This window comes from Puma concolor, chromosome C1, assembly GCF_028749965.1.
Source record: "Puma concolor isolate L17-30 chromosome C1, mPumCon1.1.hap2, whole genome shotgun sequence".
In the NCBI taxonomy this organism is placed as follows: Eukaryota; Metazoa; Chordata; class Mammalia; order Carnivora; family Felidae; genus Puma; species Puma concolor.
Genome location: NC_141674.1, coordinates 24117067 through 24135312, shown reverse-complemented (window position 1 = coordinate 24135312; position 18246 = coordinate 24117067). Strand labels below are relative to the sequence as shown.

At 47.1% G+C, this 18246-nt stretch overlaps 1 long non-coding RNA gene across 2 annotated transcripts; it reads left to right on the top strand.

Moving 5' to 3' along the window:
* Positions 1–436: 436 nt before the first annotated feature.
* LOC147577895 (uncharacterized) lies at positions 437–14322 on the top strand. 2 transcript variants are annotated; one of them, XR_015254585.1, is made up of 3 exons: positions 437–605; positions 7799–7872; positions 10526–14322. It is a non-coding gene; the product is annotated as an uncharacterized LOC147577895 (long non-coding RNA). The 2 variants fall into 2 exon arrangements; XR_015254586.1 differs by having other exon boundaries at positions 437–655.
* Positions 14323–18246: the final 3924 nt, after the last annotated feature.

Genomic DNA, 18246 nt, shown 5'->3' with positions numbered 1-18246 from the left:
AAATCAGGGGTAACAAGGAACAAGGTAAATAATGGAGTACCTAGAGAAACCCAGAATGGGGGGGGGGGGACCTTCTCCAGGAGAAACGATTTCTTTCACAAGGATGGTCTCGGAGTTGGTTACCCCTGTGGGCAACCAGGCTCCGTCTGGGCCGCTCTGACGACCCACGAGCCGTGGCCTCGGAATTGTTCCACTTGGGGCCTGACAGCCGAGGTGTTTTTCCGAGATTCCAGCCCCCCTCCCCTCCCCTCCCCCGTTAAGGGTTGCCCCACGGGCATCAGCTTCCTGCATTTCTAAATTGTTCCCAGCTGGAGGGCTGAGCGACTTTACCCAGCTAAACACAGGCAACCTTTGCTGCGGGGAGGGGGAAGGGCACCGAACTGTCTCCCCAGCTGCTTCGAGTTGGGGGAGGGGGCGAGGGGAAGTGGGAGGGGCAACCCCAGTCCCCGAAGGCGTTTTGGGGGATTCCTACAGGAGCTCCCAAAGAATTCCTGCTGCCGGTGCGGCTGCTGCCCTCCTGGGTGCCCCCGGCACCCCCACCAGCCCTCGGCAGGCAGGCGCCGGAATTTGTGCGTGCAGGCTGTAACAGACATGCTGTGCGATGCGTGAGTGTGGCGTGAAAGCGCCGGGCAGCCCCAGCCGTGCTTCTCTGCGGGTTTGTGCTGGGCCGGTCCCCCTCCCAGACGTGGGCCCCCGCGGGCGCTCAAGTTCCATCATGTTGTTTCCCTGCTGAGGACCATCCGGTCCAGGCAGCCGTGGGCCTTCCTGAGATGCTGAGATGCTGGAATGCGGCTCAGGCTCAGCTGCCTGGGTCAGGCGCGGGGGGGGGGGGGGGGGGGGGGGGGGGGGGGGGGCTGGCGGGGCCATCCTGGCGGCCACCTCTCCTCTCTCCATCTGCCTCAGTGTCCCCTCTCTCCTTCCCGGGGCTGTCTCCCTCCCGCTTCAGCCTCAGCCCCCGTTCCCTCCAGGTCCGCCTCTATCTTGGCCTGGAAACACCGCCAACCTTTCACAGCTCTCTGTGTCCTTCCTCCTCCTTCGTAGTTTCCCCATCGAGAGCCGGTTTACAAAAACAGCTCTTAGAAAAAGGTTTTTTCTTACAAACATGCTATAAGGAGACATTAAAAGTTGGAGAGGGGGGAAAAAAAAAGAATAACCCTGTCACTCTAACTCAGCAGCAGCTGTGGTCAATTTTGGTTATTTCCTTTCAGTTTTGTTTTTAATGTTTATTTATTTATTTTTGAGACAGAGATAGAGAGTGGGGGTGGGGGTGGGGAAGGGAGGCTGTGGAGGGGGCAGAGAGAGAAGGAGACAAAATCCCAAGCAGGCTCTGTGCTGTCAGCGCAAAGCCCCATCCGGGCTCAACCCCACCAACCGTGAGATCCCGACCTGAGCCGCGAATCAAGAGTCCGATGCTCAACCGACTGAGCCACCCAGGCGCCCCTCCTTTTAGTAATTTTAAAATGAGTTTTTAAACCTCTCAAGCTATACTTTGAGCTTATATTCTGCTCTTTTTTTTATCTTAATGACCAGTCCCTCCAGTGGTTTCCAATCTCAGAGCAAGTATCAGAGCACCTTTACAGCGGCCTACAAGGCCCTACATGACCTGCCTACCCATGCCACCTCCCACAGGTGCCCAGTGTGCCCTCCTTCAAGAGACCTCTCCCGTCTGCCCATCTCTCTGCTCCAGCCACAATGGCAGCTTCCCTTTCCTGCAGATGCAGCTTGGGGGCCTTCACATCAGCTATTCCTGGTGCCTAGAATGTCTTCTCCCGAGTCCCCATGGATCGCTTCTCACCTTCTTTAAGGCTGTGTCAGTCAAGCCTATCATGTCCGCCTTCCCTAAAAGGCAGCACCCCCCAGCTGCACTCCCAGTCTATTACCCAATTTTTCACTCTAACCGCAATGTTGGGAAACAACCCTATTGCACTCCTGTTGGGCAGACACCCTTTACCCAAGATTCTCTCATTGCCTGGAGGGACATTTTGGTTGAAGGAGAATTGCTGGGCTTAAAGGTGTGCATATTTAACATTTCTACCGAGGGGCGCCTGGTTGGCTCAGTCAGTGAAGCGTCCCACTCTTGATTTCGGCTGTGATCTCACAGTTGCTGAGTTCAAGCCCCGAGCTGGGCTCCCAGCTGCCAGCCCAGAGGCTGTGTGGGATTCTCTCTCTTTGCTCCTCTCCCCCATGCTCTCTCTCTCAAAATAAATAAATAAACTTAAAAAAAAAAAACCAACCCCGTATTTTTCTTTTCATACACTTTGTTAGAGGTTTGTATGTCTTCTGTGCATTTTATTTTTCATATTCTTTGCCCATTTTTTGTATTGCATTATCGGTCTATTTTTTTATCGATTTATAAGAGTTCTTTATGTCTTGTGGATCTCTTTAGCCAAAGCAGATTTTACCGTTATCTAGTTCTAGCAAGTACAGGTTGCAAGGGGTCTGCACTTCCATAGTACCGCCTCTTCTATGGGTGTCAAAGATCCCACCCTCTGGTTTAGGAGGCTGACAAGAGTCCTAGGCCATTTAGAAAGGGGTGACATTGATAGGGGTGAGTGTGGATGGAGCTCCTCAGCAAAGTCTCAGGACAGGGCTGGGCATCGCTCCTTTTGGGCACTCCAGACAACTGTCAGTGAAGGCCCTGGCTGGACAGTGAAGAGCCCAGTGGCCAAAGTGGCCTGGGGCACCCACCTAAGCGACCACAGAGGATCTGCCGGTGAAGGCCCAGCCCCCCCGACGAAGCTCCCTGGTAGTAATGACGGAGGGCTTAGCGGTCTCTGGGCACTGACTGTTTTCCCCTCCTTGTGGCCCCACAGGTCTGGTTCCTTCATCTCAGTCCCCCTTGACCTCTTCCGAGGCCCTGTCTGATCCCACTCCCTTCCTTTCTCCCACCCCAGTGACCCCACTGACTTCCCCAGGCGGCACATGGTCTGGGTCTTTTCTCTCCTCTTTCAATCTATAGCTAAGGTATAAACTCTATCTTCAGCTTCCTTCAGGATCTACCTTTTTTGATTTTCGAAAGCACTTTTCTTTGGCAAAAGCAGCCTCTTGCAAATGAAAGCCTCTGCCTTCCAAAGTGTGGTTTCTGATGATCTGGGAAGTTCAAAAACAATGACATCTGAACGCAGGCTGTTTCTCTTTCTTTATGTTCCTGCTATGAAAGCACTAATTCTCCTGGGGGTAGAGTGGAACCTTTGATTGACATAAGGAAGTCGAAAAAATAAAAGCAAAATTGTTATTTTGAGATATGTACTAGCTGCATTCCTGCCTGTCTATGGCAGATTTGTTTCCCCGGGTCTGATACTTGTCTTTTAACTTGGCTCATGCAGTCTCTGTCATTCTGAAGCGAAATGTAGTCAAATCTTTCCACCTTTCCTACATGTCTTCTAAAGCTTTTATGGGGTTTTGTTTTTTTACATTCAGCTCTTGAAATCAAAGGTACTTTGTATGTGTGTCTGGTGTAAGGCAGAGTTCAAATTTTCCATCTTTCAAATCGGAGAGTCATTTGTCCTAGTGCCATTAATTAAATCGCCTATGTTTTCTTCGCGGATTTGAAATGCTACACATAATATAGATAGATGGATACATAGATCAGGAAGGAGAGAAGGAAGGAAATAAAGAAATAAAACTCTTGTTTTATAAGTATTTTTATTTCAGGCTTGATAGTCCCCCCTCATTTTTATTCATTAAAATTAGTTTTTCCTGTGGAGAAAGAGGGAATGCGGAGTTAGTGGGGTTTTGGTTTGCTTTTTAAATGTTTCTTTATTTTTGAGAGAGAGAGAGAGAGAACACGCGCGGGCATGAGGGGGAGGGGCAGAGAGAGAGACACACACAGAATCCGAAGCAGGTTCCAGGCTCCCAGCTGTCAGCACAGAGCCCGACGCGGGGTTCGAACTCACAAACCATGAGACCCGTGACCTGAGCGGAAGTTGGACGCTCAACCGACTGAGCCACGCAGGTGCCCCAGGGAGTTAGTGTTAATGGGGACAGAGTTTCAGTTTGGGAAGATGAAAGAGTCGTGGAGATGGATGGTGGTGTTGGGGGCGCAGCTCTGAGTGTACTCAGTGCCACTGAGCTGTATACTTACAAACGGTTAAAATGGTAAATTTCATGTATATTTTACTACAATAAAAAATTCTAAAAAAAATTTTTTTTGGATATTCTATTCTTGTGTATTTTTTCTTCCTGTTAGACTCAAGAATCAGATTGTCAAATTCCATACAAGGTCCCTTTGATATTTTGATTGAAATTGCGTTCAATTTATAGATTACTTTGGGGAGAACCGACATCTTTATAATCCCGAGCTTTTCCATCCGTGAACATGGTGTGGCTCTCCATTTATTCAGATCTTTTTTTTTTTTTATGTCCTTCAGTAAAGTTTTATAATTTCATTCATATCAGCTTATTCCTAGCTATATTATGGCTTTAGTTGCCGCTGTGAACGGAATCATGAGTAGAGCACAGGGGCTGTCACTCAGGTCTGTCCCCAGCCCAGCCCCTGGCATGAATGACTAGGTCCAAAAGACACATGAGTCAGGAAGTAAAAAATGTCTTCTCATTACAACCTTCTGCAATAGGGAGCAGGTGTATCCAAGTGAGCCGAGCCGAAAAGGCTGACAAGGTCAAGAGGAGGGCCCTTCAGGATCAGAGAAAGCCAGTTTTTTTTTTTTTTTTTTTTTTTAAGAAGTAATTTTATTTTATTTTTATTTTTTTTTTTCAACGTTTATTTATTTTTGGGACAGAGAGAGACAGAGCATGAACGGGGGAGGGGCAGAGAGAGAGGGAGACACAGAATCAGAAACAGCCTCCAGGCTCTGAGCCATCAGCCTAGAGCCTGACGCGGGGCTCGAACTCACGGACCGCGAGATCGTGACCTGGCTGAAGTCGGATGCTTAACCGACTGCGCCACCCAGGCGCCCCCAGAGAAAGCCAGTTTTATCACCTGTGTGGTCAGGAAGAGGGAGAAGCTGAGATGATAAAGGTTAGGGCTGATGCTCCCCATGAATGCCGATGTATCCCAAATGCCTCTTTCATCCTGCTGGGCAGATTGTGGCCCTGGAGCCAGGAGCCAGGCGTTTGAACCCTTCTCTGTCATTCACTAGTGCAGTGGCCTTGGGCCACTGACTTTGCTTCTCAGGAACCCGGTGTCCTCACCAGCAAAATAGGAGTGAATTCTAATTACATATTTAGTTGTTTAATTATTTGTCTGTCCCCCACCCCTGAACCGTAACTGCACGTGGGCGGGCATCGTATCGATCTAACTCGGTGACTTGCGGGGCTGCTTCAGGTACATCCATTGCTTTTGAAGGAAGTAGGAAAAGGCACCCTGTTGAGCAGACACAGCTTTGTGAGCCCACAGTCTGGTGGTTGGTCCACGGGCTGGATCTTGGCCCCACTTGTCTGTCAGCTGGGGGGATTTCGTGTGGTGAGCGACCTGTCTGGGCTGTATACCCGGTGCTTGGCACAGGCCTGGCACATGAGAAGTGCTCAAGAAATGTACTGAATAAGTAGATGATTAGGTGTGGGGGCTTAGAAGATGAGGGAGCCTCTGAGGGGTTCTCACTTGAGCTCAAAAGGAAGTCCTCTGCTTCCAGGTGCAAAATAATACGGAATATTCCAGGTGCATTTTATTTTATTTTATTCTCTTTTATTTTATTTTAGAGAGAGTGAGAGAAGGGGAGAGAGGCAGAGAGAGAGACAGAGAATCTTAAGCAGGCTCCATGCTCACTGCAGAGCTGGATGGGGGGCTCAATCCCACGAACCTGGGACCACGACCCGAGCCAAAATTAAGAGTTGAACCCTCAACCGACTAAGACACCCACGTGCCTCCCCTCAAGTGCTTTATTTTCCTTCATTCTACAGATACTAGGGATGGTGACCTCGGTAGGAATGGGGTAATCTGATGATCTGGTGGGATGGGCACCCCAGGCCTGAGGGAGCCTTCAAGAAGCATCCTCACTCAGGGAGGAAGGAGCCTGACTTGGTAACAAAAACCTTGAGCAATCCAGGGAAGTAGAGATGAAGAGTATCTGGTGTGTGCGTGGGTGCTTTCTGAGGAGGGGAAAGAATGGGGTGACCTGAAGGGTGAGGAAGAGCCAGACACAAGAGGTGTATCTAGAATATGCTTGGATGTTGGGTGGAACGTGCAAAAGTCCTGCTGCAGGGGACAGGTTGCTTAGCCTCTTTGGGGAGTTGAATATTGACAAAAGTGACTAGCCCTCTGAGCATCATTTCATAGACTTTTCATTAATTAGATGCCTCTTGGGATTTTCTTTTTTAAAACTTTTTTTTTTTTTAATTTTTTTTTCAACGTTTATTTATTTTTGGGACAGAGAGAGACAGAGCATGAACGGGGGAGGGGCAGAGAGAGAGGGAGACACAGAATCGGAAACAGGCTCCAGGCTCTGAGCCATCAGCCCAGAGCCTGACGCGGGGCTCGAACTCACGGACCGCGAGATCGTGACCTGGCTGAAGTCGGACGCTTAACCGACTGCGCCACCCAGGCGCCCCCCCATCCTCTTGGGATTTTCTACACTGTCCTCCCCTTTCTGGACTTTGTGAAGTTCAAATAATGGAGACATACCCTCAATACACCACCGTCTCCCAGACACGTACTGTGTCTCTTCATATAGGGCCAGCCTAGGGCTGACAGAGTCATCCAGCCCAGACAGATAAGAGTCCCATCTCCACTGTGTGCTGTGTGCTATGTGCTGTGTGGTATTTGTCAACTCCTCACAGCCTCCTTCTCCATCTATAAAATGGGGATAAGAAAACCGACCTTACCAAGTTGTTGGAAAGATTCTGCCCTCAGTAATAAAGGCAAATAGTGTAGAGCGAAGGAAAGACCACTTAAAACTCCAGGAAAAACATAAAGATGCAGAAGGAAGGAAATATACAAGCACACTCCTTGACTCAGTGATGAACGGTATTTAGATACAGTACAGTAATCCTTACCCTTTTAATTTCTTTTTTTGTGTCTTTCTGTGCCGGCCAGAACTTCCAATGCGACAGTGAGCAAAAGTGGTGTTAGTGGGCAACCTTGCTTTGTTCCTGACTTTCAAGGGAATGGCTCGAATGTGTATCATCAAGTATGAATGCTAGCTTAAGCAGCTGTGGGAATGGTGAAATCTGAATCCTCGTGGAACCTCTGATCTTCTTCTTCTGCGACTAAACAGTGGTTTTCATGCTTCAACCATTCCAAGATTCCACAGTCCCTATGGGATGAAGTTTAAGCCTTTGAAAAGCCTAGCATTCAAGGCCTCTTACTCTTTCCCAATCCTGAGTCTTTAGGATTTACCCACTGATCCCATTCCAGATGTCTGGACATTCCAGGACACAGTTTTGATGAGATCTTAAAGTCTGTCTTAGAATATCTGTTCCATTCCTCATTCCTGCGGGCTCTTCTCCTTGCCTGGAATACCCTTTCCTTTATATACTTCCACTTATCTTTCAAAGGCCAACTCACCTCTTCAAGGAAACTTTCCTTCCACCCTCTCTCGCCCTTGATACGAGATTCGTCTATAGTCTGGGACACAGGTCCCAACACATACGAGGGTCTGTTAAGTGTCTGTTGAATAAACAAATAAATCAAACTATGACTAAGCCTTTAGGTCACCAAAAGGAGAAAAAAAAAAAAAAAAAAAAAGTCCTGTTCTTCCAATAAATCCAGACTGTGCTTTTGCTTCAGCCTCCAAACTCCCACACATGTTCAAAAATGTTGTCTTCTGCTTTATACTTGATCAGCAGTTTGGCTCAAAATAAAATTCTTGAGTCACACTTTCTTTCCTTGCTGACTTTGTAGGTGGTGCTCTATTGAGTTCTAATGCTGGATGCTGCCATGAAGAAGTCAGAGGCCAGCCTGATATGCCCCCACTTGTAAGTGACTAGTTGCCTTTTGTCAAGTTGCCCAAAGGATGATGATGATGATGATGATGATTATTTATAACTTTGAGATCTATAATACCCTTATTAGGACATACCTGGTATTGATCATTATGAATCCATTTTCCTGGGTCTCATTAACTTTTCACTGTCTCCTTTTTTTAAAAAACATTTTCTTATATCTTAGGATATTTGTTTGATGCTGTTTTTTTTTTTTTTTTTCTGTTATGTGTATATGGTCTCTGTCATGTTCTCTCATCATTTAAGCTTAAGAAAAATCTTTCCATTTTGTCTTTCTCACACTCCTCATTTCTTTTTTTTTTTTTTAAGTTTTTTCTTAATGTTTATTATTTTTGAGAGTGAGAGTGTGTGTGAGCAGGGGAGGGGGAGAGAGAGAGGGAGAAAGGAGACACAGAATCCGAAGCAGGCTCCAGGCTCCGAGCTGTCAGCACAGAGCCCGATGCAGGGCTCGAACTCGTGAACCACGAGATCATGACCTGAGCCGACGTCGGACGCTCAACCGACTGAGCCACCAAGGCACCCCTCACATTCCTCATTTCTAACCACTCTGTCCCTAGTGGTATTTCAGAAGAGTCTGTTTTCTTCGGTGCTACTTTCACGTTGACTTTTATTTCTGAGATACCATTTTCCTGAATCCTGACAGCTTGTTGTATTTCCTTCGGTTGTTTTCTTTTGTTTCTGTGAGGTCTTCTATCTCTTTTCTGTACTCTTGTTTAGTAGAAATAAGCCCTTGGCATAGTGTCTGGTGTATGGCGGGCATTCTCTCTCTCTCTTTTTTTTTTTTTTTTTATCAAGGTGACTGTTTTCATTTTCTAGTATTTTCTGCCAGGTTTTCATCAAGTCAAGATGAATATCTTGCACCCTTGTGATCACGCTTTAAATCTAATTTTCCGGGGCGCCTGGGTGGCGCAGTCGGTTAAGCGTCCGACTTCAGCCAGGTCGCGATCTCGCGGTCCGTGGGTTCGTGCCCCGCGTCGGGCTCTGGGCTGATGGCTCAGAGCCTGGAGCCTGTTTCCGATTCTGTGTCTCCCTCTCTCTCTGCCCTTCCCCCGTTCATGCTCTGTCTCTCTCTGTCCCAAAAATAAATAAACGTTGAAAAAAAAATTAAAAAAAAAATCTAATTTTGCAGTCTGCTTGTAGACTTACTATATTATAAGCACTTGTGTCCATGTTCTTGTAATTATTTAATGGCGGAACATCATGCCATTGAATCAATGTATCATTATTTTTTTTTTTAAATTTTTTTTTTCAACGTTTATTTTTTGGGACAGAGAGAGACAGAGCATGAATGGGGGAGGGGCAGAGAGAGAGGGAGACACAGAATCGGAAACAGGCTCCAGGCTCTGAGCCATCAGCCCAGAGCCCGACGTGGGGCTCGAACTCACGGACCGCGAGATCGTGACCTGGCTGAAGTCGGACGCTGAACCGACTGCGCCACCCAGGCGCCCCACAATGTATCATTATTTATGTGACTGTTCTGCGACTGGACATTTTGCAGGGTCACAATTTCCTATTGAAATACATATTCCATATTATTGTTGTTTTCATTTGCATCTCACTTTTATTTCCTATTTCCTGTTGAAGGTTGCATATTCTTCCATGTTTACTTACTGCTTCTATTTCCTTGCTCGAATTACTTGCTTGTGACCTTTGTTCAGATGTATCTCTTAGCAACTCAGGCATTTTTCATCGGTGTGTATGAAACCCTTACATAAGGTAGACGTTAACCACTTGCCACTTTCCCCACTCCTGGGTGACCTTTAAATTATAGTTATTTTTCTAATATATGGAATTTCGGTGTTTTGTCTATAAGTCTCTGCATTTGTGATTTCTTTGACTTAGCTAATTGTTTATACAACAAGCCCTGTGTGAGCACCCTGTCCATAGGACAGGTATATGGGGAGATAGGGAGCGGGGGAGTAATGGACACCCCAGTTCCTGATTTCCAGGTAAGTTGGGGGTGCAGACATGAAAACAACCATAGCGTTGCCTCAGTAAGTGCTAGAATAATAAGGATTGCAAAGGCAGCAGCCGAAATGGCAAACCGAGCTAGCTCTCTTGCACCCAGCCACCCCCCCCCCCCCCCCCCCCCCCCGCCCCCAAGAGCTTGCATACAATATCTCGCTTAAACCTCACAACAACTCTGTGACTTAGACAAGGAGAGTGATCCTCAGGATCTTCACAGATGAGGAGAACAATTCTCAGAAGACGAACATGACTTATTCAAGCTCTGACACCTAGTAAGAGCCTAAGCCAGCATTTGAAGTCAGCCTTTTAGACTGTAACCTCCATACCAAACCCGTTCCCTGGGGCAAAGTGGTGATGGCGGTTGACCGTGGCAGTGATAAGTGATGGAGTTGCACATCGAGGAAAGCCTCCAGGAAGAGGTGAGTCAAAACTGAGAAATGAAAGGTGAAGACAATTTCACCATCAGGCAAGAGGCCGTGAAGGAATGGGCATCCCATTGCAGCCTGCTGAATCCATGAATAGTATGGTTTAAGAAGGAGCAGATTTCCCCCAGGCATGGAGCTACAGCCCCCTGAGAGACTGCAAGTTGGCCGATAGCCTCAAGGTACAGGTGGTTCTTTCCTGACCCACGTTTTATTTGTCTGTTCATTCCCCACAGGCTCCATGTAAGGTGCTGGGGACAGAGAGGTGAACGAGAACGAGACATTCAAGACATCTGCCCCATGGAGTGTATGTTCCAGGTGGGGGAAATAGGCAAAAAAGAAGCTGTACTGAATATTTGCTCTTCACCCAATGACCTTTAAAATTTCTTTCTACATTTTGATTATTCCGGATATCTTGAGTTCCTCCTTCCCAAAGCAGAAGCCTGCCTCTCTTGAAGCGAAGGTGCAGGCATGTGACCTACTTCCCTCCAATCACACTCACCGATCGATCTGAGATACCAATGGCGGGGCGCGGGGGTGGGGGGGGGCAGTGAGCTCTGTGTGGGGCCAGCTGCATGCATGCTAGCCTGGGTGGTGGCCAAGGCGGTATGGCTCTGGAGTCAGTGACGACAGCAGCAGCTCCCACATCGGTTGTGCGCTTCTTGGACACGCTCCTGAAAACTGCATCTAGAGTCTGTTTCTTCACCATCCGATAAGCTAACATCCCTGAGTAAATTCCCTTTCTACTTAAACTGGCCAGAATGGACTCTGCTGTGTGCAAGCAAGAATACTGTGAATGTGCAAAGAAGTAAATATACACACTAAAGAAACTAAGACCTCCTCCCTCTTTGTCAGGTGCACAGATTATAGGAGACTGGGATGAGAGCCTTTGTACCTGGTGCCCTGGCCAAAGGCTCTTGATCTCTTGTAGGGAGTACTATACTGTCCTCCTCTGTGAGGACTGTGAGATGATATGTACTGGGATGGGATTGTGTATTTTTATTTTTAATCTGCTTTTTTATTTTGTTAAAGATTTTATTTCTATGTAATCTCTACACCCAGTGTGGGGCTTGAACTTACAACCCTGAGGTCAAGAGTCGCCTGCTCTTCCTACTGAGCCAGCCAGGCGCCCCAGATTAATGGTATTGTCATACAATTATGTACCCATCTCGTGGTCAGAAATAAGCAAGGGGCTAGAGCCTGACTGGACCTGTCTCAGGAAGGGAAGAAGGAAAGAAACAATCCAGGATGTGTGGCCTTGGGGTTGTGGGCCCTCCAGGTCCTGCATATCTATGTGATGGAGGCTGGCTCAGTGTCCCCGGAAGCCAGATTTACGCCCTCTGACGTCACCGTTAAGATTAGCTGCAGAAGGGAAAATGGGGGTCCTGCCCACAATTCAGGCTCTGCTTTAATTAAATCAGTGTCTTGTCCTGGGAGACAAAACGACTCGCCAAGAACACTGAACTGATGGCAGGGGAAGTGAGTGGCACGGAAGTGCTTTGTGCACTGGCAGGTCCAGTCTGTTAGCAGCGCAAGGTGAGAGGTGTTTTTCTGTCGGATGCATTTCTTTGCATTTTCCAAGGCTGGTGGATCAATAGCTACACACGGCTGAAATAAATTTCTGTCTTTGCTCTCCGTACCCTGTGACAGGGAGATGTTGGGCCATTAGATAACTCTGGTTCCCATCCGGTGTTCCTCCTGTCAGTGACTGCTGTCCGTGACCTCTCTAGGTACTCACAACAGCCTTCTAAGGTGAGGGCTACTGTGTCTATTTCAGAGACAGGAAGACCGAGGCCCGGGGCGGGGGGACATCATGAGGCAGAGTCCCAGGGCCTCTGTGCATGTAAGCTGTTGGTTCTTCCAAGTTCTGTTATTACCATTGTCTATTTTCCGGGCTACAGAGGAATCATGACCCTCAGAGAGGAAACATTGCTTGCCCAAGGTCACAGAGCCAGTGAAAGGCAGGGCTGGAGTTAGAAGCCAGCCTGTTGGATCACAGAGCCCCCTGCTAGGAGAGCTCATCAGCCTGGGCTGGGCTGACCTCTGCATGCCTGCCCTGGAATCAATGGGAGAAAGGCATCAAGATGTATATTCCTCTGAGAGCCCCTGGAGGGAGAAGCAGGCTCCTTCCCCATCCGCAGTAGCAAGGGCATCAATTCCTGGCTCTGGAAGGCCCTACTCCCCAAAGCTGCAGCTCTATTTTTAGCCTTGAATCCATCAATAAATGGAGCCTGGCAGAGCAGGCGACTCCTGGCTGCCTGATATTAATAAGATGAGAGAACGGGACCATTTATTAAGCGCTTTCTGTGTGCTGGGCATTATGCAAAGTGCTTAACATGGATTATCTACTTAAATCTTACAACATTCCTATGGAATAACTACTATTATGATCATTTTATAAATAAGGAAAGTAAGGCGCAAAGAGGTTAGGGGACTTGCTTGAGGCCACGCAGCTGATAAACTGCAGAGCCAGGATCCAAATGCAGGTCAGACCCAGGTTTGTGGGATTCTGAGCCCACGTGCTTTCCTCCTTACCACTCGGTCCAATAAAACAGGCCCCTGTTTGCCCACCCTGGGGGTGGGGGGCAGAGGCGGCAGCCACAATCACGGTACCAGGAGGTGTTGTGAGGCAGGAAGGAGCCACAAGCTCCAATTGGTTGGTTGGTTTCTGTCACTGAGAACAGAAACCCGACCTGAGCGTCTCCAGAGGGAGAAAGGCTGGAAGAGCCTTGTGGGCAGAAGGAATAGCATAGGCAAAGGCAAGGAGGTATAAAGTGAGGCCTGTTCAGGGCACAGTGAACAGTCTGGTGGGATTTGGGCAGAGAAGGAAGACGAGGCCAGTCTTGGAGCAGGGCAAGATTCCGTAAGATCTTCAATCCCGGGAAGTTTCGATATTCTGGATCCTGGAGGGATTGTGAGTGAAAGAGTGGCTTTGTCATGTCTGAGCTTCAGAGCAGGGGGTGGACTTGAGAAAGAGACGTGGGAGAGGGAGACAAATGGCTATTCTCACTACTGGTAGTGACAATAGCTGCCATTTGCTGAACACCTGCTATGTGTGTTAGGCCCCATAGTAGGTGCTTTTCCTAAGTTATCACCTAATAAACACAGTGGTGGCCATTGGAAGGCTTTCATTATCCCTCTTTTACAGAAGAGGAAACAGAGGTTTTGTGAGGTCAAGTGACTGCTCAGGGCCACTAGGATTGGAATCTCCAGAGACCTTGGTGCTACACTGGCCAGAGAGGAGGGTGTGTAACAGTAACAGTCTCAGGCAAAAGGACATTTGTCTGAAGTCTCAGGAACAGAGACGATAAGGTAGGTTTCAAAGATAACAGAGACGAAGATTTTTTTGTTTTATTTTGTCCTTTAAATAAGTTTATTCTCACACATTGATGATAGCATTTATGTTACTAAGGTTACAAAGCTTTTCTGGGGCCGGAACTGGCAGAAAGACTCAGCCAAGGGAGAGGGCATTGTTTCTCAGGGCAGTGGCTAGGAGAAGGAAGAAAAGGCAGGGTGTCAAGTTCAGTGTGTCCAGTGGCACAGTCAGAGGTGCAGCCAGGGCTCAGGGTTCGAAGGCCCTATGGCAAGCGGCAGGGGTGAGTGAAGGAAGGGGTCAGTCTGGGTCCCAGCTGCATCTGACATCTGACATCAGTAGGGTTGCAGAGTCTCCAAAGAGGTGGGAAATATACCTCCCTCCACCCCCCGCCCGCCACACACAATAATAGAGATATGTCAAAATGTTAAGAGACACAGGACCCAACTAGAAGAACTCCCAGTGGCCACAGCTGGAACAGTTTGACCAACAAAATAAATAAAGCAGCACTGGGGGCACCTGGGTTGCTCAGGCGGTTCAGTGTCCGACTTTTGATTTTTGGCTCAGGTCATGATCCCAGGGTCATAGGATCAAGCCCTGTGTCAGACTGTGTGTTGAGGGTGGAGCCTGCTTGGGATTCTCTCTCTCCCTCTGCTTCTCTCCCCACTCGTGCTCTCTCTCTCCTTAAAATTAAAAAAAAAAAAAAAAAAAAAAAAAAAGCAGCATTGGGTTGTAACCCAAGTATAAAATAAATATCCATGAGTCCATACTGATATAAATAAATGATTGGATAAATGATATAAATAAATGATTGCGAAGAGACAGATCTCCCATGCGGAATCCCAAATAATTTATGTAGAAATTCCACCCTCAGGGAAATGGTGCCCAGCTCCCCACTGCTGGAGCGTGGGCTGCACACAGTGACTTCCTTCCTAAGAGTACAGGTGGGGGGCAGAGTGGCCTTTTCAGAGGAGAAACCTGGCAAACATGACCCAGCCAGATGATCGGAGTCAACCTCAACAGCAGTAAGTCACATCGATCTGATGTGTGTCCATCAGCAGCCTTGGTCAGGGTGCCAGGGGCCCCTGGCAGCCTTGGAAAAATTCTGCTTTTCATAAACACAAGCGTACTTGCCTGCAGTAGCCACAGCTCGGCTCCTTTCCTGGCTGTCTGTCCACAACCCGGCAGGATGGGAATGAGGACATGGCCTGGACGTGGCCTGAGCTGCTGGGAGCCCAGGGGCAAAGGAAATCTAGTAACTTCAGCAGCAACCAGGTCTTAGAGGTGCAGCCACATCTAGGGGTGTCCCGGCAGGGCTCTGGCAGAGGCCTAGCAAACTGGACTGGAAGAAACTAAGGTATGCACGTTATAAGTTTAAGGGTCACTGTTGAAGATTAGAAATAGGGCGTTTTTTTTTTTTCTTTTGAGGAAAATAAAGGGGGTAAATGTGATTTGATAAATCCTAGGGCGCCTGGGGTGGCTCAGTCAGTTAAGTGTCCGACTTTGGCTCAGGTCATGATCTCGTGGTCTGTGGGTTCGAGCCCCGCATCAGGCTCTGTGCTGACAGCTCAGAGCCTGGAGCCTGCTTCCGATTCTGTCTTCCTCTCTCTCTGCCCCTCCCCTGCTCACACTCTGTCTCTCTCTTTCTCAAAAATAAATAAACGTTAGGGGCGCCTCGGTGGCGCAGTCGGTTAAGCCTCCGACTTCGGCCAGGTCACGATCTCGCGGTCCGTGAGTTCGAGCCCCGCATCGGGCTCTGGGCTGATGGCTCAGAGCCTGGAGCCTGTTTCCGATTCTGTGTCTCCCTCTCTCTCTGCCCCTCCCCCGTTCATGCTCCGTGTCTCTCTCTGTCCCAAAAATAAATAAACCTTGAAAAAAAAAAAAAAAATTAAAAAAAAATAAATAAATAAATAAATAAATAAACGTTAAAGATCAATAAAGTAAAATCCTAAATAAGACGAAGAGGAACACAAAGGAAGCAGAGAATTTGTAATAAGTGTAGAAAGCAGCGGCAGAAATAAGACCAACTATATTAGTAATCCCAAGAATATGATTAGATTAAACACATCGATGAAAGACAGAGACGCTCTGATTGGAATTCTAAAGACTAGCTATGTCATGCACAAGAGGTGTGGTGAAAAGCTAAACTGCGCATACAGGTTGAAAATAAAAGGATAGAGAATTTAAGATGCAAGACAGATGAACATAAGGGAAGGGAAGCAAAAATAATATAAAAACGGAAGGGGACAAAACATAAGAGACTCTTAAATACAGAGAACAAACTGAGGGTTGCCAGAGGGGTGTTGGGTGGGTGGGGGGATGGGCTAAATGGGCAACAGGCATTAGGGAGGACACTTGTTGGGACGAACACTGGGTGTTATGCTACTCCTGAAATCATTATTGCACTATATGCTAACTAACTTGGATGCAAATTCAAAAAAATTAAAAAAAGAAAAAGAAAAGGATAGAAAGATTATACCAAGCAAATAGTGACCACAAAGAGGCAAGGTACTAATAAATATAAGCAAATAGTAAATGAATAATTATGATAATAAAGAATTTATTACTTCTAATAGAAGAACGAACTAATAAACGAATTAAAGCAACAGAACACCGATCACAAGAAAGAACATTTGGCACTGATGAAAATCCTAATCTACCAAAAAGATGTAAAAATAAATGAACGTGTACATACCTAATTAAGCGTTTGCGATATATAAAGCAGGAACTCACTGAAGTGGAGGAGAAATCTACAAGTCCACGATAATAGCGTGAGATTTAAAAACACACGCTTAGAAGCAGATCAAGCAGGTGCTTACTAGAAGCAGATCAAGTAGGTGAAAAATAATTAAAAATACAGTGGAGGACAAAGTGGACTGATTCACTCTGCATCTGTTCCCACCTGCCGGTGTGCCTTCTTATCCTGCAGAGGAAGGAAAGCTGACAATTATTTCCCAGAATCCTTTACAGCTAAGTGCTCCAAGTGTGGATTAGTTTCCAGCACTGGTTGCCACCGTGCAAGATCCGGAAGGCAGATGACAGGCAGAGGCCACTGTCGTCTTCCTTGGGTCATTACTGCTCACAAGCTCAGTGGGAGAGCCGCTGGGTTTTTCTGTGTCCATGTCTGGCCTCTAGTGTTGCGAATGTTGGGGGGCCGTGGCAGCAGCTGCCGTGCTCTGTCCCAGTCTTGGCTCGCTACCACCGTGCTGTATTTTTAGCCAGCTCTAGTGGTGGTGTCCCTGAGCCCAGCCCAGAGTGCACTCCTGCCACCCCTCCAGCCACCTGGTAAACACCCAACGCCTCCTTATGCTTCAGATACCAAGAGTGGTTTCTGTTTTCTGCCCTGAAAACTGATTTCTATAGTTTCAAGTTATTATGGATCACCGTGGATTTGAAAAACATGAGGTAAAAGCTGACATAGTAAAGAAAGAGGCAAGGAAAGCTCACACCATTAGATCGACACTTTACATTGTTTCAAGGTCAAGTCTCTACCATCAGGACTGGAGCATTCCATAGTGGGAGGTCTTTTCACTTAAAAATCATTTCTTTTTGAGTGGTAGTCGGATGTAATTAGTGACATCCAGTCTCAACTCCTACATCGTCTGTGACTCTAACAGCCAGATCATGACAGTTTTCGGTATGGATCACACGACACATTCTTTTTGTCTTTTCTTTTCTTTTTTGTAGTAGACCTTATTTTTGACATTTTAATTTTTTTTCAATTTTAATGTTCATTCATTTTTGAGAGACAGAGCACGAACGGGGGAGGGGCAGAGAGAGAGGAAGACACAGAATCTGAAGCAGGCTCCAGGCTCTGAGCTGTCAGCACAGAGCCCGATGCAGGGCTTGAACTCATGAACAGTGAGATCATGACCTGAGCCGAAGTCCCACGTGCAATCTAGCCTGAGCCACCCAGGTGTCCCTTATTTAAGGTCTAAAAATAGTAGACCTTATTTTTTATGAGTTTTAGATGTATAGAAAAAAAAATTGAAGATTAGTACAGAGAGTTCTCATACGCCTGGCACTCAGTTTCCTTCCTATTAACATTATCTTGATTTTTAAATTCAACATTATGTGTCTGAGATACAGCCGTGTTGATATAGAGACCTAACGCGCTCACTCTAACTGCACTGGAGTATTCCACTGACCCGAAAGCTTCTCCTGGCCTCACGTGGTGCCGGTTTAGGGCTGGCCGATTCCATTTCCCTCTCGGTGATGTCTATCAAATCCCTAGGTCCTCAGTGAAAATATTTACAGAGCTGTAATGTCATAAATGTCATATGGTTTTAATGTTAAGAATCAATCTACAGGCAAAGTATGGCAAACTGAATTATCTTTACAGGCTGGGGCGGACGTACTACAAACCTTAAAGCAAAAGTAAAAGGTGAGACGCTGGGGGAAGGGCAGCAGCCGGGAGGGGGCGCTATTCATTTCACAGAGAGAGTCAAGCGATGCAAACTAAGGGAGAGATGGACATTTAAGACTATTATTCAAAGCCGTGATAGCGTTCGATAGAAACAATAACAAAATAAATACAAAAAAGAAAAACTGGCGGGGCGGGGGGAGAAAGGAACACAGGTAATACAATCACCACAGCAGGGAGTGAATAGATACTTTTTTTTTTTTGAATGTTTTTTAAAACTT